This window comes from Notamacropus eugenii, chromosome 1 (genome assembly GCF_028372415.1).
Source record: "Notamacropus eugenii isolate mMacEug1 chromosome 1, mMacEug1.pri_v2, whole genome shotgun sequence".
In the NCBI taxonomy this organism is placed as follows: Eukaryota; Metazoa; Chordata; class Mammalia; order Diprotodontia; family Macropodidae; genus Notamacropus; species Notamacropus eugenii.
Genome location: NC_092872.1, coordinates 617954193 through 617975512, shown reverse-complemented (window position 1 = coordinate 617975512; position 21320 = coordinate 617954193). Strand labels below are relative to the sequence as shown.

General features: G+C 36.1%; 2 protein-coding genes across 4 annotated transcripts in view; both read right to left on the bottom strand.

The window, feature by feature from the left end:
• SLC20A2 (solute carrier family 20 member 2) overlaps nt 1-21320 on the bottom strand; it is a 111867-nt gene that overhangs the window by 84421 nt on the left and 6126 nt on the right. The gene's annotated exons all lie outside the window — the stretch shown is intronic.
• LOC140519246 (uncharacterized) overlaps nt 12999-21320 on the bottom strand; it is a 14870-nt gene continuing 6548 nt past the window's right edge. The window contains exon 4 of the mRNA XM_072632097.1: nt 12999-20494. The gene's annotated coding sequence lies outside the window, so the exon portion shown is untranslated. The remainder of the gene's footprint in view (nt 20495-21320) is intronic.

The window sequence follows — 21320 nt, the reverse complement described above, 5'->3', positions numbered from 1 at the left end:
AATGTTCCCACCTCTGCCCCTTAAAGTCACAGCAGCTCCAGCACCATCATTCACCACCTCCTCAAGGCAGCTTTTTCTGATTTCCTTAGTCGTTAGCACTCTCACTTTTCTCAATTATCCTGTTTATATGTTATAGCCACTTAGTTAGATATAAACTCTGAGGAAAGAGGCTATTTTTCATTCTGTTTCTGAATTCCTACAACCCAGCACAATACTTGCATACAGCAGGTACTTCATGAACATTGGTGGTATTAGATTACATTGTAAGGCTAACGATGACCTTAGTTATGAGTCATGTAATTACAAAGAGTTTATAGACATTTAAAACTTTGGCTTCTGGGCTTTCCTGTGCCACAGAATAAACATTTACCTCATTCACTCCCTTTTCCATCACAGTTGGATGGAAAAGGTAAGGGTATTAGAAAATGTTAGAACTCCTTTTGGACCATTCTACTACATCCAACCAATCACATTTACCGACCATTTTGCAGAGGCAACTGGTGGCCCAGCGGATAACAGGCTTCATATGGAATCAAGAAGTCTTGAGTTCAAATCCAGCCCCAGACACTAGCTGTGTGACCCTGGGCAAGTCACTGTTTGCCTCTGTTTCCTTGAATGCAAAATGGGGATCCTAACAGCACCTATCTAATAGTGTTGCACTTAACATAGTGCATAGTCCACAGGTGCTATATAAATGCTGATTTCCTTCCCTTCCCTCCCATTTCCTCTCCTCCTGGGTATTTTTCATGAGTCACCCACAAGATGCAGTGGTAAACAACTGGAGTTGAACCTCATTAGATTAGTGGTTAAAGATAGGATTATGGAGCAACCCTGCCAACATTTAACCATTGTGTACTATGTCATATCAGAAGTAAGTGGACAATTCTAAGTCATCCATTTTAATCTCCTACTCAATTTAGGAAGTAGTTCCTTCTAAGGGGACTCCTTTCCAGTCAGCACCCCCTCCCAGAATCCCCAGTCAGGGTGATGGCCACCCAACAGTGCAGCACAACTCCAGACTTCGCCCTATCACTGAACACACTTTCCCTAGCCCTCTACCCTGAAGCTTTCTAGTTCCTTCAGTGTATTGTTTTCCCCCTTAGGAATGTGAGCTCTTGGAGAGCAAGTTTTTGGCCTTTCTTTGTACTCCCAGCACTTAGCAGGGTGCTTAGCAGCAGCTGAGCTTAATAAATGTTAACTGACAGATTTACTCGAGTAACTCCAGTAGGAGAGCTCAGAAATTCACCAGGCAAGTTCACCACAATGTTGGAAACTCTAATAATTAATACTGATATTACAATTCACAAAATTTTCTCAAAATTCTGTGATGTGGGTAGTATAAATATTATCCTCATTTTACAGATAAGGAAATTGAGTCTTAGAAAGATTAAAAAACTTTCTCAAGGCTGTCCTTGAGTCGTTTTAGTTGAGCAGGCAAATAAAATGAAGTGAGTTGCCCAGGGTCACACAGCCAGTAAGAGTCTAAGACCTAGTTTGAACTCAGGTCCTTCTGACTCCAGGGCCTGTGCTCTATCCACTTTGCCACTAGCTACCCCAAGTTTGCATTATAGTTAAGTGCTGGAGCTGGGACTAAAAGCCAAGTCCTTCGGACTTTAAGTTCAGGACTCTTTCCATTACACTATCTATACACTAGCTTCTTTATGTCAGTCCAAATACGTGTTTCCTGAAAGCTTCTACCGTCCTATTTCCACACAACACAGAACAAGTCTATCCCTTACACAGAGCAGCATTACAAACCTCTGAAAACAGCTTCTCTGCTTCTCTTTGGTCTTCCCTCCTTAGGGAATAAATATATCCAAATCCTTCAACTATCCCTTAAAAGATACTTTGTTAATAACAAACAAATGAGTGTTTTCTATTTGCCATTATCTACCACCCCCTTTTGAACATACTTCCATGTGTCAGTGCCCCCTCTTAAAAACGTGGTGCCTGGTACTGAACACAAAACCAGTGCAGAGTACAGTAGAACTATTATTTCTGGAAATTTGAACACAACATTTCTGTTCATGCAGGATAAGTAAAAAATTTTTAAGCAGCACTATCACATTGTTTCACATGAAAAAGTAACAATCAGGTTTCCCCCATTCTATCCTCATTAACACAATTAAAAAAAACTAACTGCAGAATTACACTAATCCCTAATGAATTCCATCTTATTTGGCCCACGATTCTGGACTACTGTGATTTTAAATCTTTAGATTTTTAGATCCTAATGCTATGGGTCTATGAAAACCTCTGTTTTGGTCTTGTGACAACTACAAATTTGGCAAGTACACCTTCTATGCCCACCTCATATTCTGTCATTGTGTATTTATATCTATGGTGTCTTTTTCCCAAGAAATGCAAATCACTTATTCGATTCCCTAAGTGGATAAATTCCTCATCTATACCTTTTGATCCCTAACCCAACCTCTAACTGCTGTCCTCTTAACTGGAACCTCCATACTCTTCATTCCTTGTTTTTTTCCAAGGCCATCCATCAGCCCTGCCCTGGCGACACTCTCCTCCACTCTGAAGTCCTTCGACAAATTCTAACCCTAGATTATTCTCACTGCCCTCTGCTTCTATTAATGTTTGGCTGATTAGAAAACATGAAACTGTGTTGACTGGTTCACTACAGATTTATGTTATAAATCTCAATTGGGCCCTTAAACACCAAGGCAAACTTTCTACTCCTTCCTCATGGATTAGGCAGCCAGGTGGCACAATGGATAGCCCACTGTGGAGCCTGGAGTCAGAAGGAACCTGAGTTCAAATCGAATCTCAGTCATTTACTGGCCATGTGACCCTGGGTAAGCCACTTAATCTGTTTGTCAGCTTCCTGAACTGTAAAATGGGGATGATAACAGTTCCTACCTTACCAGGTTGTAGTGCAGGTAGCACACGTCTGGCACACAGTAGGTGCTAAAGGCTTATTCCTTTTCCACACTCCTAAACTTCCATTCTAAACCTCATCTCCCCTCAACCCTCTCCTAGCACCTTGTCTCCCCCAAACTTTCATCTGGGAACTCTGAGGCCATTTGCTGAGAGTCCCCTTTTCTCTCCTCCGCATCTCACACATCTTCCTTCACCATATCCACCTTCATTTATCTCAGATGAAGAGGTGGTCCTCTTCCCTACCTTGGCTAAACCCTTTACATCAGGGGTTCATGGCCTGTTTTGTGTTACAGACCCCTTCAGCAGGCTGGTGAAGCCTATGTAACCAACTGAAGGGTTAAGCGAGTATAAGATCTTCCCTGTACATTTACAGGCCCAGGTGACTATGTGTTCCCTTTTTTCCTCGGAACAGGAGCCTTGTTCCCAGGTCTAAAGGCACACAGGTATTTCAATCACAGATGTCTTGGTGCTTTGAACTCTGGCCCAGTTCACAGCTGTGATACATTCCATGCTGAGGCACCTCAGGCTTTCACACCTTTTAGCACTAAGCCAATTAGGCACTGAGTCACATGGGTTGTGTGATGCCTTCTGGCTTTGAGCCTGTTAGATGAAAATTACATATACTGGAAGGTTGGTATTTGACTTTGGGGCTCACTCATGGGAAGCATGGTCACCTGAGGTCTTAAACCTCCCACAGCAGCTGCTAGTGGCATTCCAGCTACACCATCTCAGAGGAATGTTTTTTAAATGCTTAACATAAAATTTAATAGTGTTACAAAGGAAACCAAATATTATTGAAAATAAAAATGAATCATTTTTCCAATCTAAGTTTACAAACCCTCTGAAATCTGTCCCTGGGGACACCCAGGATAAGAAATGCTAGTCTACATGCATCCTTGGTCCCATCCCTCTTCTTCTACAAAAGACTGTTCCAACTACCATCCCCACCTTGATCTAATAATCTTCCCTGTTGCCTACAAATACACCCATGTCTCCCTGATTAAAAACAAAACAAAACTCTCATGATTCTCCCATCCGCTGCCTTCTCTCCTCCTTTCAGCTAAGCACTAAGAAAGATGTCTGTGTTAAATGTCTCCACTTCCTTTCCTCTCACTCTCTTCCAAATCCTCCATCACTTGGCTTCCAAGCTCATTCAACTGAAATAGTTCCCTCCAAATTTACCAATGATCTTTCTATTACCAGAGCTAATGACAATTGAATTGCCTCTTAACCACCCACTAACTTGTCACTTCTCCTAACTGTGGGAATCCCTCAAAGTTCTAGCCTAGGACAACTTTCTTCCTTCCATCTCACTGATTTCATCATCTCTTATGGATCCAATTATGCTCAGTACGCAGATATTCTGAGATCCATCTATCCAGCCCTAATCTCTCTCTCCTCACCTCTAATTCACCACTATCTCAAATTCAACATCAAAAGCAGAACTCACTGTCCTTCGCCCTAAAACACTCTGCTCTTCCCAACTTCTCCACTACTGTTGAGGATTCCACCATCCTCTCCTACACTCAGGCTCACAATTCTGCTGGTACCTTCAATGCCTCATTTTTACTTATGCCTCACATCTGAACTTCTGTCTACCTTCAAAACAGCTCTTGTTTGTGCCCCTTCTCTATACTTACACAGCCACTGACTGGTCTCCCTGATTTAAGTCTCTTAAGCTTTCTTCACTCAGCTGCTAAAGTGATTTCCTAAAGAGTAGGTCTGACCATGTCACCCCTCCCTCTTTCCCCAATTCAATAAACTCAATGGCTCCCTGTTACCTCCAGGATCCTGTTCAGTATTTCAAGCTCTTCACACCCTGCCTCCTTTCTACCTTTTGGGTCTTTTTTACAGTTGATTCCCTTGAGTGTCTTCTACAAGTCAGCTGATCCTCTTACACTAATACAATCATAGTTCAGTTTCAAGCTTTAAGAGCTGCAGCCTGAGCCAGGCTTCCTTAAAGATTCAGTTCAAATCTTATCTCATGCAGGAGGTCTTTCATGGTCTCTTAACCTGGAAGATGCCTTCCTACACCTGAGGAATTACTCTGTAATTATCTTGTGCATGTGCCTGGTTATTTACAGGTTATCTTACTCAGAATGTGAGCTCTTTTAGAATTGGAACTGTTTTTGTCTTTGTATCCCCAGGAAGAAGCACAGTATCTGACACGCAGAAAATACATAAAATGTTCACAGACTGGCTTTGGGAAGTGCAGCATTTTTTTTTCAAATCATTAAGCCCCACTTTGTACCAAACACTTAACTAAGGTACTATTTTTCTGAAACAAGCAATTCTCTTCTCCTCCTGCTCCCCACCCCCAAGCCTTAATCACCTGTCAGGGAAATAACCTGTTAACCAAAAGCCTACTCAAATATTATCTAATTAATTTTTCTAAGACTGGAAAGGCCAACTTTAAAGAGTCACAAAGAAAGTAAAAACTTTATGATTAAAAAAAAAATAATTAACCCACCAGACTGGTACAACCAGCCTTCCTTTTCCTACAATTTACTAAAGGTTATTGTGCAAATCTAGAAAAATAAATTTATTGATCAGTTGTTTATCTACCTGATTCATAAATTGTGCTGATTTTATTTTTTGTACTCAAGCTGACAATTTACTTAAAAGACAATTACTGTCTTCATTTGAAGCCACCAGCACATCAAAATGGTGGTCATTGAGGTTGGTCAAGAAGATTAACAATTGGAACACTAACAGTTCTTAACTGGATAAATCCCTTAATCTGTTATTACATCAGGGAATTCTTCTAATGTTATAAAATGTAAAGCAAACACCAACCTGCTATTGTAAAAAGAATTCCCTCTACTAATGAAACCACAGATTCTATTAAAAACAACCCAACAAAACCCCAAATATTTGTTGATAAATTTTCGGTTGGAAAACTCTCCGAGACAGATTACAATGTAGTTAGGAAATATTTAACAAAATAAAAAGACAAATAGGTAATGTTAATTTGTGGTTTTCTAAGTCAATATGCAGTCTGGAGGGACAGCATCTATTTGAGTTCAACAGCAGTGCTATTGTTCTACTAGATGTATTGTAGATAGACTATAGATGGATTTTTTTATACCAGTCCATAAACATTTAAAACACTCTCAATCCCTCTTAGACTTTTTATTTCAAAGCCAAATCGTTACACCTAAAAATAATTTATTTTTTCTAAAGTGAAAATCATTACATAACAGTAAAATAACTTTTTTCTCTACACACTAAGTCAAATATCTGAGTGAAATAATATTACATTCCATCATAGGGGAATTACTAATACAATTTTTTTAGAAAACAGGACTTCATTAGAGTGATGATATAACATTTGCTAAGTCTGTCATACATTGTTATAATTCAGTACACAAAGACAGGGTTTTGCACTTTGGCCTCATAATCCAAATTAAACAAAGAAAGAAAGGCAAACATTAAAAACAATGGGCAAATGACATTAGGTAGAACTAACTGGCAGTAACAAAAGAATATATTTATATATTCAAGCATGCTAATTTGGTCACCATCAATTTTCAATGGAATCTGTAATGCTCCATGATGAAATGAGTTTTGAAAAGAAAAGCTACAGATGATTTACTTGGGAAAACCGTTCCAGATGAATTATTTTGTCCTTGATAACACACAAAAGAAAGAAAAATATGAAATAGCCCTCATTCTCATGTGGCCCACCTCCAAATTTATAATAACAATGGCAGAAAATTTTTTAAATGGGCAAAAATGTATCATAAAATCAGTTTTTAGTTCACTTGTGAACATTAAATTAGATGTTGGTACCTACAGATAAGCTGTATGTACAATGACCAACAACTGGACATGCTACCAGAAGAACCAAATCGCATCAACATGGACAGTCTTGCCATAAATAAAACCAGAATGTAAAAGAAAATTGCAATTACATGAAAGGATGATTCACAGGTTTCTTCTTGGAGAAGCAAACATTGAGTTTCTCATGTGTCCAAAAGCAAGGAGAAATATTTCATGGAACACTTGGTCATCTTGTATTGCAGTGCCTATGATACACTTTAAGACCACCCTGAACATAATTACAATTTATGCACTAAAATCTGTTGTGGAGAATTAGAAGGTTGAGAAATTATATAGAGAAGTCAATAAAACTCTTCAAAAATCAATATAGGTCTTAATATCTGGTGAACCCAATGCAAAAGTGGACATAGGTAAAAAAAACATTGAAAAATATGGTTCAGGTGGAAGAGATGAGAAAGGGCAAAGATTTATAGAGTATTAAGAAGCTCAACCCTCTACTATTGTAACACTTTGTTCACAAAAATAATTAAGAGGATAGATATGATGAGCACCAAAAATAATCACAAAAAATGAAGCATATTAAATGACAGGAAATTATAGTTTACTTCTATGGAAGCAGTCTCTGAATTAACTGTCCATATAATCAGACTACTAATTTTTAAAAACAAATATAAAAAAAATACTAAATAAGAATAAAAATGTGAACGTATGGTACCTAACCGAAATAACTTCAACCTAACCTATTAAGCAAGCTATTGGATAAAAAATTGGAAATGAAGAGGTATTGCCACAGACTACCATCATCTGCTAAGGAATTTAACCAATATAAATTAATGACCATAAGGAGGTAGACTCAAAAGGTTTATAACCACTTCAGTCAACAAACATTTTATGTCTTCACCAAGCATAAAAGATCTGGAAGCTAAGAGTGACATTGGTTTAAAATATAAAGTCATTTGTTAAATTTTATAGAAGAAGTTGGAGGAAGACTGTAGTATCACCTTATAAAACAGAAAGTAGTGTAAGAAAAAATGAGTTTATAGTAAGCTTGAAGAGATCATCCAACTCAGGCAATCTCAAGGAAGTTATATCTATGAAGATTTCTGTGACAAACTTTCTTTTCTCTCAATTAAAGAAAAGCTGTCATTTAGACATTAAGCTACGTAGGGAGTAGCAAAAAGGTAAACAAAGAAGAGATCTACTTGGCTTAGACCAAGTTTATACAGAGGAGGTGAGGAGTTGAGATATGGATCCTCCAAGTCTGTGAAAGAAGGAAGGATGCTAAAGCCTGTAGGGAAAAAAAAACTCTCAATAATTATCACAACTAAAGAAAAACAAGAGAAAATCAGCAACTACTCATCTATATACCTATTTTCCCATCTCTACAAAATTACAAGAATAATCACAAACGTGGAAGCATTCTTGCTGAAAGTATCCACAAGAAGGGAAAAAACAGGCTTTTGCAAATAGCAACCTGTATTATATATCATCTTTAAAGTTACCCAACTGACTGAACGCTGCAAAGAAAACAACATCTCACTAGGCCTTATTATTTACTGACAACTGTAAAAAAGTCCTGATTTGGTAAAGCAAAATGTAACTTTAAACACATTTCTCTAAAAAGTATATTCCTATGCGTGTAAGAGTACTCAAAATATAGAAAAAAAATTTTGTTCAACAGATCCTCTGGTTATTAATTTCATGTGAGATCTAAAAGGGAAATGTGTTTGCCAAATTAGTTTCCTATCATAATTAAAGAAGTTTAACATGAAGTATACAAATGGAAGAGAAAGTCCTTAATAGGTCAGAGGATCTTCACCTGTGGTCTATAAAACTGTTTTTTATTTTTTTTTAATTCTCTAACTGTATTTGTATAATTGGTTCCTTTATAATCCCATGTATTTTACATTGTGAGCTTAAAAACATTAGGACAATTGGAGATGGCCCTGGAAGCGGTAAAAGACTCACAAAAAGAGTAAGAAACCCTGCTATAGTTGGTAACGTCCTCCACATGCTCCTCCTTATAGATAACATTGTCCTTACTGGACAAAGCCCTGGAATATTCCATACTCTCTATCTAGAATGTATACACAGATTTTTAAATATAAAAATATTATATACACACATACATCAACACACATATACATATACACACACACACACATACACATCTATTGAAGAGATACTATAGATGGCCAATAAACCCAGAAACTGAATGGGACAGAAGGCTGGAATGCCTTTGGGAAACTTCACAGTGTTTTTAAAGACCCCATGTTTTTTAGAATAGAGGCCTATCTCTTTTAAACAATTCTATCCTTCCACTTGTGTCCGTGCAGTTGTAAAGGACACCATCTCTGAAGAACTGAAACTATGGATTACCAAAAGAGCAAAGGAGAAGCACATGAAATAGTAGATGACTAAGCTACAGCACATTTCCAGAGAAGAACACTCAAAGGAAGAGGTCTAGAAGATGTAAGCAGAGAGATGTCTGGGCCCGTAAATGAAGTGAACTAGTCATGCGACAAAAAGCAAGTAAAACCAATGGAAAGCTTGCGTATTCCACTGGTTCTCATGACGTTTCAAGAGTTCTAGAAGCTCCCCCAAGACACCGGGTAAACTCCTCCATGGGGGATTTTTAAAAAGGGCACAGAATCATAATTTGGGGGATAGAAATAAAAACCTTAACAGGTTTCACAGAGTGAGGGTGGATGGGGTTCAATTTGTACCAATGGAGGTAGTTACCCACTTCAATGAGGTCACAGCTCCATCAGAGCACCATACTTTGTATTTTCAAAGTACTTTATAATCATTGAATGATACATTACAGGTTAATTAATACATATGAATCTATTGAGGAATAGGAGATTTGCCCAAATTTTGTTTAACTAATAACAATTTGTAGTGGAAGAATTTATAGGAGGCAGAGTGGTGAAATGGAAAGTGCTGGATCTGAAGTCAAAGAAATTGGGTTTGAATTCCAATTCTGCCTTTTATTACTTATCTTGGGAAAAAGTTACTTAACTTCTCTGGGAATTAGTTTTTTCACCATTGGACTTAATTACTTCTAAGGTCCCTTCAGATACAAAGTCTATGGTCTTCTTCAAAAGTATTCAACAAATCAGATGAATAAATAAAGTTGAGTCAAAACTTGAAGACTGAGACAATCATTAGCAGAACAGTCAATGGAAATATAAGAATTAAGCCAATAACAAAGTCAACTCACACAAAGAGGGGGAAAAACCATTAGTCAAGTAATATTGCTAGGCTAAAGATAGCATCAAGGTACTATTTTTCTGAAGTATTCAATTTTCCTTCTTCAAACCCTTATACAAAAGTAGGAAAGAACTTACTAATACCATCGCATAAATTGTCTCTACAAAGTGGAGAAATCACTTTAAAAACAGAGACAAATGTAGTAAAAAAATTTTCCCCAAACTAAATAACACAGCAATTATGGAGCTGGCACTAGGACCTATCAAAAAAGACTCAGATCTCCTACCTAAAATTCCAGGGAAGAGAAACTAGTGTTGGTTATTAAATCCCAGGTCATTTATGCCACTTCATGCTGTAGACTATACTATTAAAGGCTCCATTCCCAAATCCTATGAATTTTCTCCCTCCATAGCCCTGCCCACATCAATTTTTACAATTAGAATATCCTTCCTTCCTCCTGTCCTTTGTCTGTTAAATCCTCTATGCCATTTGAAGCCCAGATGAAATGTCACCTTTGCCAGGAAGCTTATCTTTATCCTTCTAGTCTGTTGGATCTGGACCTCACTTATTAAAACCTATTTGTAGCTTCTTTATGTACTTACTATGATCTGTTTTTATTATATTTCATTTTCTCACATATCTCCCTTCCTATGGCATCTTGAAGGCAGGGACATTATATTTTTAAGAAGTCCTCTATATTTTGCAAGATTTCACATGTATAATCAATATTAAATTGTTTCCCTTCTCAAAGGATGGGAGAGGGGTGGGAGGGAAACAATTTGGAACTGAAAAAATTTTTAAATGAATGTTGATAGTACCAGAATCTAGCTGAATGCTCCAAAAGTAAGTTCTTAATAAATGCAATTTTTATGGAAATAATAATGCATTATGTGAAAATGCAAAATAAAGTGAAATTAAATATCAAAGAATCAGAAATTTAGCTTTTATCACTTTTCTACTAAATAAAATTGGGATAAAGGAAAAGTCCCAGATGTGAATATTAGAAAGAACTGAATTAAATAAGCCTCGATTAAGGGCTTACAATATGCAAGGTCATGTGGTAGGTCCTGGTTATACAAAAACCTTACCCCACAAAAATAACGAATAGTCTCTGTCCTGAAGTAGCTTTCATCTTTCTGGGGCTGAAGGGAGAGAAGGGGAAGAAGGAAGTGTTACATGTAGACAAGAAAGTAAATACTAAGAAAACCCTTAATAGTTTCAAGAGGAAAAGAACAAAAAAATAACTGGGGGAACCAAGAAAGACCTTTGTGTAGCCAGGCATCTACCGAGCAGAGGTTGGGGGAAGGACATTCCAAGTATACAGCACATGTAGGTAGAAGATGAAATATTATATGCAAGGGATATAGCTTGCAGGTCAATTTGACTTGGAGAAAAGATAAAGGGAAGTAATATGAAATAAGGGGAGTACAATGTACATGAATAAAATATTAAGAGAACTGTCTTATTCCTTCTTTTAGTTCATCCCCTTTGAACAAATATTTACTAAGCACCTATGTGATGGGTAGGGTTGGAGGTTGGTGGAATACAACTTGTACCCTAATATAATACCAGATAAATGGAAAAGGATGAGAGCACTCATTGCACCAAGTGACACCCAACCATAGCCATAAAGAAAAAAAGTTTTTCGAGAGGTGGTGATGTCTGCTTCGGGAATAGGGGATTTATATAGAGAGGCATGGAGCAGCTAAAAAGCAAGCTCATTTTTCAAGCCTGTTCTGTTTTTGTCTTTATATCCCCAGCACCAAAAGTATTATGCCTTCCCTATAGAAGACATTTAAGTATTTGTTAAATTGGCTTGAATGTTCTATTAATAGCTAGCTAGTAGTTCAGTCTGGCTAGAATGCAGAATCCATAAGTAAGGCTGGAAAGGTGGGAGCCCTAGTCTAAATCAGGGGTGGGGAACCTGTGGCCTTGAAGCCACATGCGGCCCTGGGTCCTCAAGTGCAGCCCTCTGACTGAATCCAAACTTCACAGAACAAATCCCCTTAATAAACGGATTTGTTCTGTAAAACTTGGACTCAGTCCAAAGGCCGAACCCAAGGACCTAGCCAGCCACATTGTGGCCTCAAGGCCACAGGTTCCCCACCCCTGAATGATTAGTGTTCATTTTCTGTTTCTGAGTTTACGTGAATCTCTGTAATTTAATATATACATAGCGTACATATGGTGACTGCCTCTCTTCATAACTTGTTTTCTGGGGAATGTATTTCTGGTAATCATTTTCACCACTTTTCACTGTTGGCAGGGAAGTAGCAGGATTGATTATCACCAAAAGCAAAATATCCTATTAAAAACCTAGTGTTTAGTTTGGACAAAGGAGCATATGCCCACTAATGGAGGTTCAGAGGATTATAAAATAACGTGTTTGTCCATAAAGAACCACCTTGTTTATCAAGGCACATTTCTATTTGCTATGGGCTAGTTTTAAGTGAGATGAGGTGGACTATCATGTTTTGTAAAGGCAAGAGGAAAAATAAACTTCACTTCACCCCACCTCCAAATTCACGTAACACATCACAAGACTTCACCTGATCACTTTTGGATAAACAGGTAAGTGAAGAAAATGACTGTACTGGATAAAATCCTCAATGCAGATGTTACTGTCCTATTTTTTAAATTATCAAAGAATGTAGCTTTACCCCTTGAACATTAAAAAAATTACTTCCAGAAATAGGTAGGTGACACTCAAGTCCTGAGACTTGGTAAGTCATTCAATTGGTAATAGCTAGCTGAGTAATCAAATCCATTTAGTGTGTTGCTTGAAGAGAATTAATTGTATGTTCATCTTTCCTAGACAGTCTCTGATAGCAGAAGCATGTTTTCTAGTCATCTTCTTGAACATCAATGATGCCGCTGATTTCTCTAGAAATTGTGCATCTTAATCTAAGGGGTGAGGTATGGAGATCTCATTTCCTAAACCTTTTCTTTCTTAATGATAAAGGGATATGGGACAGAATGTTCATATCATCATATCCATGGCTTCAGCATGACAGAAATGTGAAAATTAATGCCCTCTAAACCTCTTTCCCATTAATGGATAACATAACAACTGAACATAAAAAACAAAAAACAATTCTAAAATATTCATTATCAAACTTTTATTTCTCAGTCTCTTTAAGCATCTCATGACAGACAGTATAATTATTTTCAGGCAAGACCACAAGGATTTTGACAAAGGCCATAACCATAAGACAATTATTTTCTTTGTACTGGGGACATAATTAGTTACACACTAAAGTAGGGAGTTCTTAACCTTTTTTGTGGGTGTCATGGACCTGTTTAGCAGTATGGGGAAGCCTGTGGATCCCTTGTCAGAATAATATTTTTAAAGGCATAAAATAAACTACATAGGATTGTAAAGGAAACCAATTACATTGAAATAATTATAGCAATAATTTTAAAGGTCCTCTTCCAAAAAAAGAGACCCCAAGACTCCTGAACTAGAGCTTCACTATCTCTCAACTACTTAACTACTTAGGGTATGTAAGCTAAAATTGCAAGATAGACCAAATAACTAATGATAATTAAATTGCTATTTTAGGATAACTAAACCCCCATTCAACGAAATCTCAAACAGGATTTCATAAAAACCAAATTCTCTAATTTACTGGGTGACATAAGAGCAAAGCTCCACTGTGTTTTCAAGAATGCCTTTAAAGAATGATTTGCCATTAAAAATAGAAGAACAGTTTAATAAAAAGATCAACAGAGATCTCAGTTTCTAGGTATAACTTGGCCACTTAAGTTATATGATTCTAGATGTCAGTTTCTCAACTATAAAACAGAAGTACTGGTCTAAATAGTTCCTAAAGTTCTTTTCAGCTCCAAAAAGCTATGATTCTATAACAACAATGTACTTATTTTCCAAATCGATTACTTAAATGTTCCTAATGTTCTTTTTAAGTGACTAATCCTAGCAAAATGGCATAGTCAAGGTATAACTCTCAAAATAAGATCAGTTTCTTAATATAATTCTTTAGCAGCACCAGGACCCATTCTTCCCACTTGTCCCAATCAGAGAAGGAGGGGGAAAAGAACGATGATGGTTATGAGATTAATGTGCACAAAATGAGATTAATGAGCACAAAGCCATAATGGAACTTTCTCTTTCATTAATTCAGTTCAATTCAATAAAACAAACATCTATTAAATGCCATGTACAAGTGTTACGTGTTGAGTATTAGGTACTCAGGATATAACAATGAAAACTAACATGGAATCCTTGGTTTACAGTCTAACTGGGGAAATAAAACACCTAAACACTCAAAGAAGTATGATACAAGGTAGAATGTGAAGGCTGGACAAAGTTATGTGAGAAATGAGAGAAAGATCATTTTCAGATGTGGGCAAAGCAAGAGCAGGAAAAACTTCACAAAGGAACTGACATACAAAAAAAGACTGCTTGAAGACAGATTGTGAAATGCCTCAAATACCAGGTTGTTTGTATTTTAACCAAGAAACAACAGGTGTTACTTAAGCTCCCAGGAGGGTAGGGACAGAGGAGGGAAGGGACATGGTCAGCCCTTTGAATTACGAACATTTTGCAACTATGTGAAGAATGGATTGGAGAAGGACAAGAACAGAGACGGAGATCATTCAGGAAACTTTTAGTTTAGTGTAGAAAAGGAAGATGTGATAAAAGTTTCATTAGAGTAACAGCTGAGCTGTGAGAAAGAGAAGGATAGAAGAAATGCTGTAGCAGGAGAATCAACAGTACTTGGCAACAGATTGAAGGGGAGTGAAGAGTGAAGAAGAAAGTGGGGAGGAAGAAGAAAAAGTCAACAATAAATTTCCCAGCCTGAGTGACTGGGAGAATGGGAAGAGGCTGGAAGATGAATTGTTTTGGGCATGCTGAGTTTGAGGAGATGGTAGCTAATTTCTACTCACAGGTGGTCGGAAATCAAAGAAGAAATCAGGGCCAGATACAAAAAATTAAGAGTAGTTTACAAAGAGATTACTGAGAGCTCCAAGGTAAAGATGCAGATACTGATCAGAGGGACGAAGGACAAAGCTCTGAGAGAAATCACACTTACAGGGATGAGAAGGAAGCATGGTCAGACAGGTAGAATCAGGTGAGAGGAGTATCATAGAACAAGTGCATAGGGATCAATAAGCAATAAATAAGCATATGAGATCAATAAGCATAAGGGCTGACAAAAGGCTGGAGTTTAGCAACTAAGAAGTCACTGGAAATAGTTTCTGTAGGTTGGTGAGGATGAAAACCAGATTGCAAGAGACTAGAATGGGTGGGTGAACTAAAAGTTTAATGTAAAAGATGATAAGAGGCAATAGGGATATAGAGGGGAGGAGGCTAAAAATTACATTGATGGAACTTCCCAGAGAGCTGGGACCTTGACAATCAACTCAAAACTTTACTTAATTTTAGAAAATTTTGTTAGGAAATTTTAACCCAATTCAGTTACCTAAGAAGTCTTCATGTGATATATTAATTATCTTATCTCAAAGGATATTTAAAATCCTTGCTAAATGAAAAAATTCATTTCCTCCACCTACCAAGTATATTATATTTAAATCTATTTAAACTGATTTAGTATAATGGACTATTCAACTTCAATGAATTTTAACTTGTGGTACAATGGAGTCTAAACTTTTCAAAGCTAAGACCAACAGCTGCTGTTTATAAATGTTTACATTGTCCCAAGAAAAAGGATGTTTGAAAAACATTTACCCTTTACCAATCTACAGAAAGAATGTTAAGATATACAGCCTCAGGACAATTCTAGAGAAGTTCTTATCTCAAAAGGATATGTATTTCCAAAACCAATGGCAATTGAATTTGTGTATGGATCAAAACTAACAACTAAGAAATGAAAAAGTAAAAATGAAGCTGTACTAAGTATTCAAAAGCTATGGTACTCAAAAAGATATGAAGGGGAGTGGGGGTGGAGCTATGAGAAATTAGTCTAGTGAAACAAACAATAGCCATACCAGCTAATCCACTCAATAGGGAAGTTAAACCTTGCTGCTATGAACATTTTCAAATCTCTGGTAATATCCCTAGGAACTAAAAATGAAAGCAATTTTCCTAACCATCAACCACCCTAAACTAAAAATTGAAATAAAAATAACAGCTGACATTTGCATAAGGTTTTAAGGTTTGAAAAGCTCTTTACACAAATTAACTCATCTGATCTCATAACTCTATGAGGTAAGTCCTGTAAGTATTGTGACATATAAAAAGTTCAAGAGACATAGTTTCTGGGTAATCATTTTATTAATCATTCTATCAATAATTAATAAAAGGATTAGTGGCACTCTCCAATGCCAAAGACACCTCAAAGAACCCACTCAACACTTATACGCCCTTGGAAGAGTGGGTGATCCTGAGGGTGGCAATCAACTCTGACTGGTTAACAATTAATGAGAAGAATAAATATTATAAAGAAAGGTGGGCTTATTCAAATGAGGGGCTGGGACACATGGCTCTGATCATTCAATCTTGGACAAAGAGACTTATCTGTACCCATATCACTGGTCTAGGGTAAGCCAGACAAAAGGGGGAATCTACTTTTACCCAGACTTGTATAAGTAAAACACAATGGACCGCAATACATCCATTTATCTCAAATAAATTTCTTTACCTTTTGATCAGATTGGAGTTTTCCAATTGGGCCAGTTTTGCCCAAGATTTCATCCCATTATGAGCCCTGTACTTCAAAGGTTGCCTGAAACCTACAGGGGTTGATTTCTAAGGAAGGGAAGGGAGGGAAAACCTTAGTCAGAATTCAATAACTGTTTATTAATATGAGAGAAATAATCATTTCTCTCAGTATATTATCCCTATTTTACAGATGAGTCTAAGGGAGATAGCTATTTGACCAGAGTCACAGAGTCAGCATGTGTCAAAGGCGGGGTTCAAACCCAGGGATCTCCTGGTTCCAATGTCTTTCCACTGTTCGTAGTTGCCTTTGGAACACAAAAATTTCCTTTTATAGAAGAACATAGAATTATCTTGTTTAAAATATTTGATGATGTTACAAATTTTATTGTGGAGACTGTCAAAGTAGTAGTAATGATGCAACCTCTTAACACCTAGCCATAAATTATTTGAACAAGCCCAATTTCTCTATCTAAATAAAATAACTGATTTTTTAAAATGGCATTAAAAGATACAAATCCTAATTACTTAAATAATAACCTCATCTGGCAGTTCTCTTCATATTTGTTAATGAAAAATTTTAAAACTACTCATCATTTTACAACCTGTATCATAAAACAGAATAGATAAAACTGATTATATGGTGAGCTAAGATTCCTAAATTTAACAATATATAAGAAAAAAATACCTAGTGCCAGAAGGATTAATTTCCCTCATCTAAAGTATTAGTTTATTTAATCTAGTTTATCATGAGATCTGGCAGAAAACAATATTCTAAAGATATGATGAGTAATGGTTTAGAAAGAAATGTCATCAATAAGCAGAACAACAAATAAACTGATACGCTTGGCAACTTCTACAACATTAGGAAAAAAGGGGACATTCAGCACCGTCTAATAAAAGGAAAGAGATTACAGAACGAAAAAAATTTTAGAGCTGTCAGTTCTTTGGGGTCATCTAGTCTATCCCCCACACTTTTACTGATTGGGAAACTTAAGTCCAAAAGGGAAATGTCAATGTAATTAAATAATCCTTTTTAAAAGAATTAACACTTTAATTTTTCCTTAAATTTCCAAATCTTGAGATATAATCCATGGGACTACATTATCAATTATTCTGCACTTCAATACATAAATCAACCCACCATATGAGGTATAACTATAAATGTCTGATTTTTTTAAAACGAAATTATCTAAGTTGTTGTCTCCTTCAAAGTAGTCACCATGGGGATGTTATTCTAGTGATGTTTTTAAACTATTCCTAACTACTGTAATAGCGTTATACACAGTCATATAAATAGAGGACTTAATTATATGATGAGCCATGGTGAGTGACACCCAAGAAACTCACTGAGTCAATTTACTTTACGTAGGTAAATAATTCACTCATGCTGGTCTACCATTGGCTGTAAGTGAGATCAAAATAGGTCATTGTGGAGACATTTCAGGTTGGAGTAACTTTCTAAGCTTCTGGTATACTCTTGAATATCCTTAATACTGGAAAATATTCATCCAAAGAATAGATTTGGCTTTTAAAATGGCCAAAAAATCTTTTAGTCCCAGATACGGTGAAAAAAGGTGAGTGATCAGATCAAATAATTCCACTAGTTTAATAGAAAAGTAGAATTTCAAATACATTTTGAATAGCAGTGTAGTACAGTAGAAAGAACATTGGATATGCAATTAAAACACAAGGGAGTCAATCTATGTTCTGCTATCTACTCTCTGTGTTAAATTAGGGAAGTCAATTAACTTCTCTGGATCTGTTTCTTCATCTGTAAAAAAGGGGGCTTAGTTTCAGTCTCTAAATCCTTTCCAGCTCAAAGAAAGGAGAAACTAGTTCTAAGTGCATGGGTTAAGAAATGAGTAACTAGTTTTGTGCTGAGAGTCTAGTCAGGGACTACACTCATGGTGGGTATAAAAGTTCTAATATGTTTAAGAAAACACAGTTTGCTCATTTCACATTTTGTATATGTAGACTTGGAACGGAGAATATAAAAATTTAGGTTTTGACTCTGTATGGATCAACCTGCTTGGATACTGCTTCTGAGCACCACTCATGGGAAGTGATTACGTCAGACCCATTCTGAACCAAGTGATGAGCAAGATGATCAATAAGAGATGAACTTGATATTTGAAAAAGCCACCATAAATTTGTCAAAAGTTTTTAAATCTCACAAATTTATCATAATTTACAATACTTAGGGTTTTGTTCTTTTAAAAGTTTACTTTATGAATTATCTTTAAACCAAAAGCTTTTCAGAAACACAGGAGAAAATAGCTAACAGGCATTAAATCATCATTCCTAATAATATATGAATCCAAGAAAACTAGACCCCACAAATCATTAACCAACCTAAAGCACTGGAAGTTCATGACTACTGTCTTTCCATTACATCTAGGCAAAGTACTGAGAAAGTATAAACACATACAAGCTGCTCGCAGTTTTCCCACATATGAACCTTCTACTTTTAGCTGTTAATGGAATTTTCAGGATAATCACGCACAATTACAACAGAATAGAGATAAGAATTAAGTATATGACATACCAATACTATCAAAATAAGGAAAACAGCAAATTTTTCAAAGTCTCTTATTTGTTAAAAAGCTGTCTAAAAACAGAGATAATGCTAAAACACAACAGAATTGTTATTTTTCACTCTTAGAATAATTCTCTTCCACCAAATCTCTAAGAATTGGCTCTGCTCATTCCTTTGTTTCTTTTCACAATTCTGGCACAGTGCCTGGCACATAGTAAGCACTGAGTAAATAACTTACTGAATTTAATTGAAATAGCTTAAAATTCATTGAATAAGTCTTTTACATCATCTTTATTATTTCAAAACAATGGAATAAATTCAAACGATACTAGCTTTTTCATTGAAATATGAAGGTTAAAAGAAAAGGATAACAATTTAACTTTATATTTTCTCCACGCTCAAACTGACAACAGGTTCCTTGTCCACCATACCAATCCTGTTTTGGCATTTTTATAAAAGCCCTATATTGTAGTTCTTATTTTCCTAATTCAAAGAAAAAGGAGAAGCAGAAATTGCAGAGAAGTACATTATTAAAGAATGGGAGCTCTCTAGTTCTTTCCCAATAAAGTCTATGTAAGACATTATACAGATGTTACCTGCATTTTGTAAGATATCCCAAGGTAGGATAACCACAATAAAAGGAAATTAAAATGATGCCCTTTTTAAAGTTAGAAAGATTATATAAATCAAATCTTCAACTCAATCACAGATTGAATTGTCTTCAATTTATTCAAGAAAGAAGTGGATCTCCTAGCTAAAAAGACTGTCCTAAGAAGCTGTAGTTTAAAACTGATATACCTAAGAAGGATCAAACCACCATGCAGTACCTATGTATCTATACTGTTCAATTAGACATACATTTCTGATAGCGATCACTTCAATGAACTGGTGGCATTTCTTCAGCTACATTTCCATTTTGGTATCGCTATTCATAGTGAATAGCATCTTGATTACAAACAGAATCTATGTGATGACGTAGTAAGAAGAAAATCTGGAAGTGGATACCAAAGTAGATGGTAAGCATAACATCTCTGTAAGCTGCTGTCACCCACATTATAAAGGCATCTGAGCTTTCTGAAATGTTTTTCATTGCATCTCAGTCATTCTATTGGCACTGAAGACTCCTCAAGATGATTCCCCTTTCCCCACTGTTATTTCTTTTTCCTTTCATCCACGAACATCTTAACATATTCACCACACGCTCTGTGATCTTGTTCAAGGATATCTGACACATCTCAATTAACTTCAGAACAATGGTGGTAGGTCCTTGGGTGTTATACTGGATTTTGAAGGAAGGAACTTTGTGAAGAAGAGCAATTCTGGTAATCCATGGCTACTGAGAACATACTGAATCTAGTATACATACAATCCTTCATATTCAAAGATTACACTGATGCTGAATTTAGCTGTTCTCCACATACCTGAAAAAAAAAACAAACATAGTTTCTTATAACCAACCAAATAGCAGGCAGTACAAATTCTTAAAACAGTCCTACTGTTACAGTTAAGATCGAAAGATTGAAAGTTAAAATTTTCATTTTCTATTCCATTAAATTATACTATGTTTTTAAACTAAGCAGAAAATCAGGAAAGAGAGCATGAAGAGTTTATTTATATACAGAGTTTATAATGAAAGAAGAATTCACCTAAAATACATTAAAATATTGGTTGTATTTTGCTGCAAAATAATTTTATTCTAGTGCTTTTTTCTAATATGGCAGACAGCCCTCAGGAAACGTTAGTTTTCTGCATTTACGTGGCCAATTTGTGAACATGCTGAAAAAGTCTAACAATAAATGAAGCAAATTATGTGTTGGTATGTTTAATTGAATCTGTTTTCTAGAAAAGGATAGAGTTGAACTAAATGATCTCTAAATTCTCTTGCTGATCTGTAATTTTATGACCTCAGGCAAAATAGTAAATCCCTTTAGTCCAGCTTCTGGAGGGTTGTAGTAAATAATCATTTATATCCCTTTGAACTCTAAAATTTTGTAATCTATTAAGTGAGAAAGAAACATTCTTTGTAGATCAGTTTACAATAAATAGATCAACCTATCATTTTCTCCTTCCTTCATAATCCATACTCAAAGGAACTGTCTAAAATTATGACTGGGTCTAACATGCTAATTAGGTAGCAATAAAATTATTTGAAAGAACCTCCATTTTTCCAACTTCACAAGGCATGTACTGAGATGGAATATACAGTTTTGATAGCATTCTTAACTGTCTCTAACGCTACCTACGTGA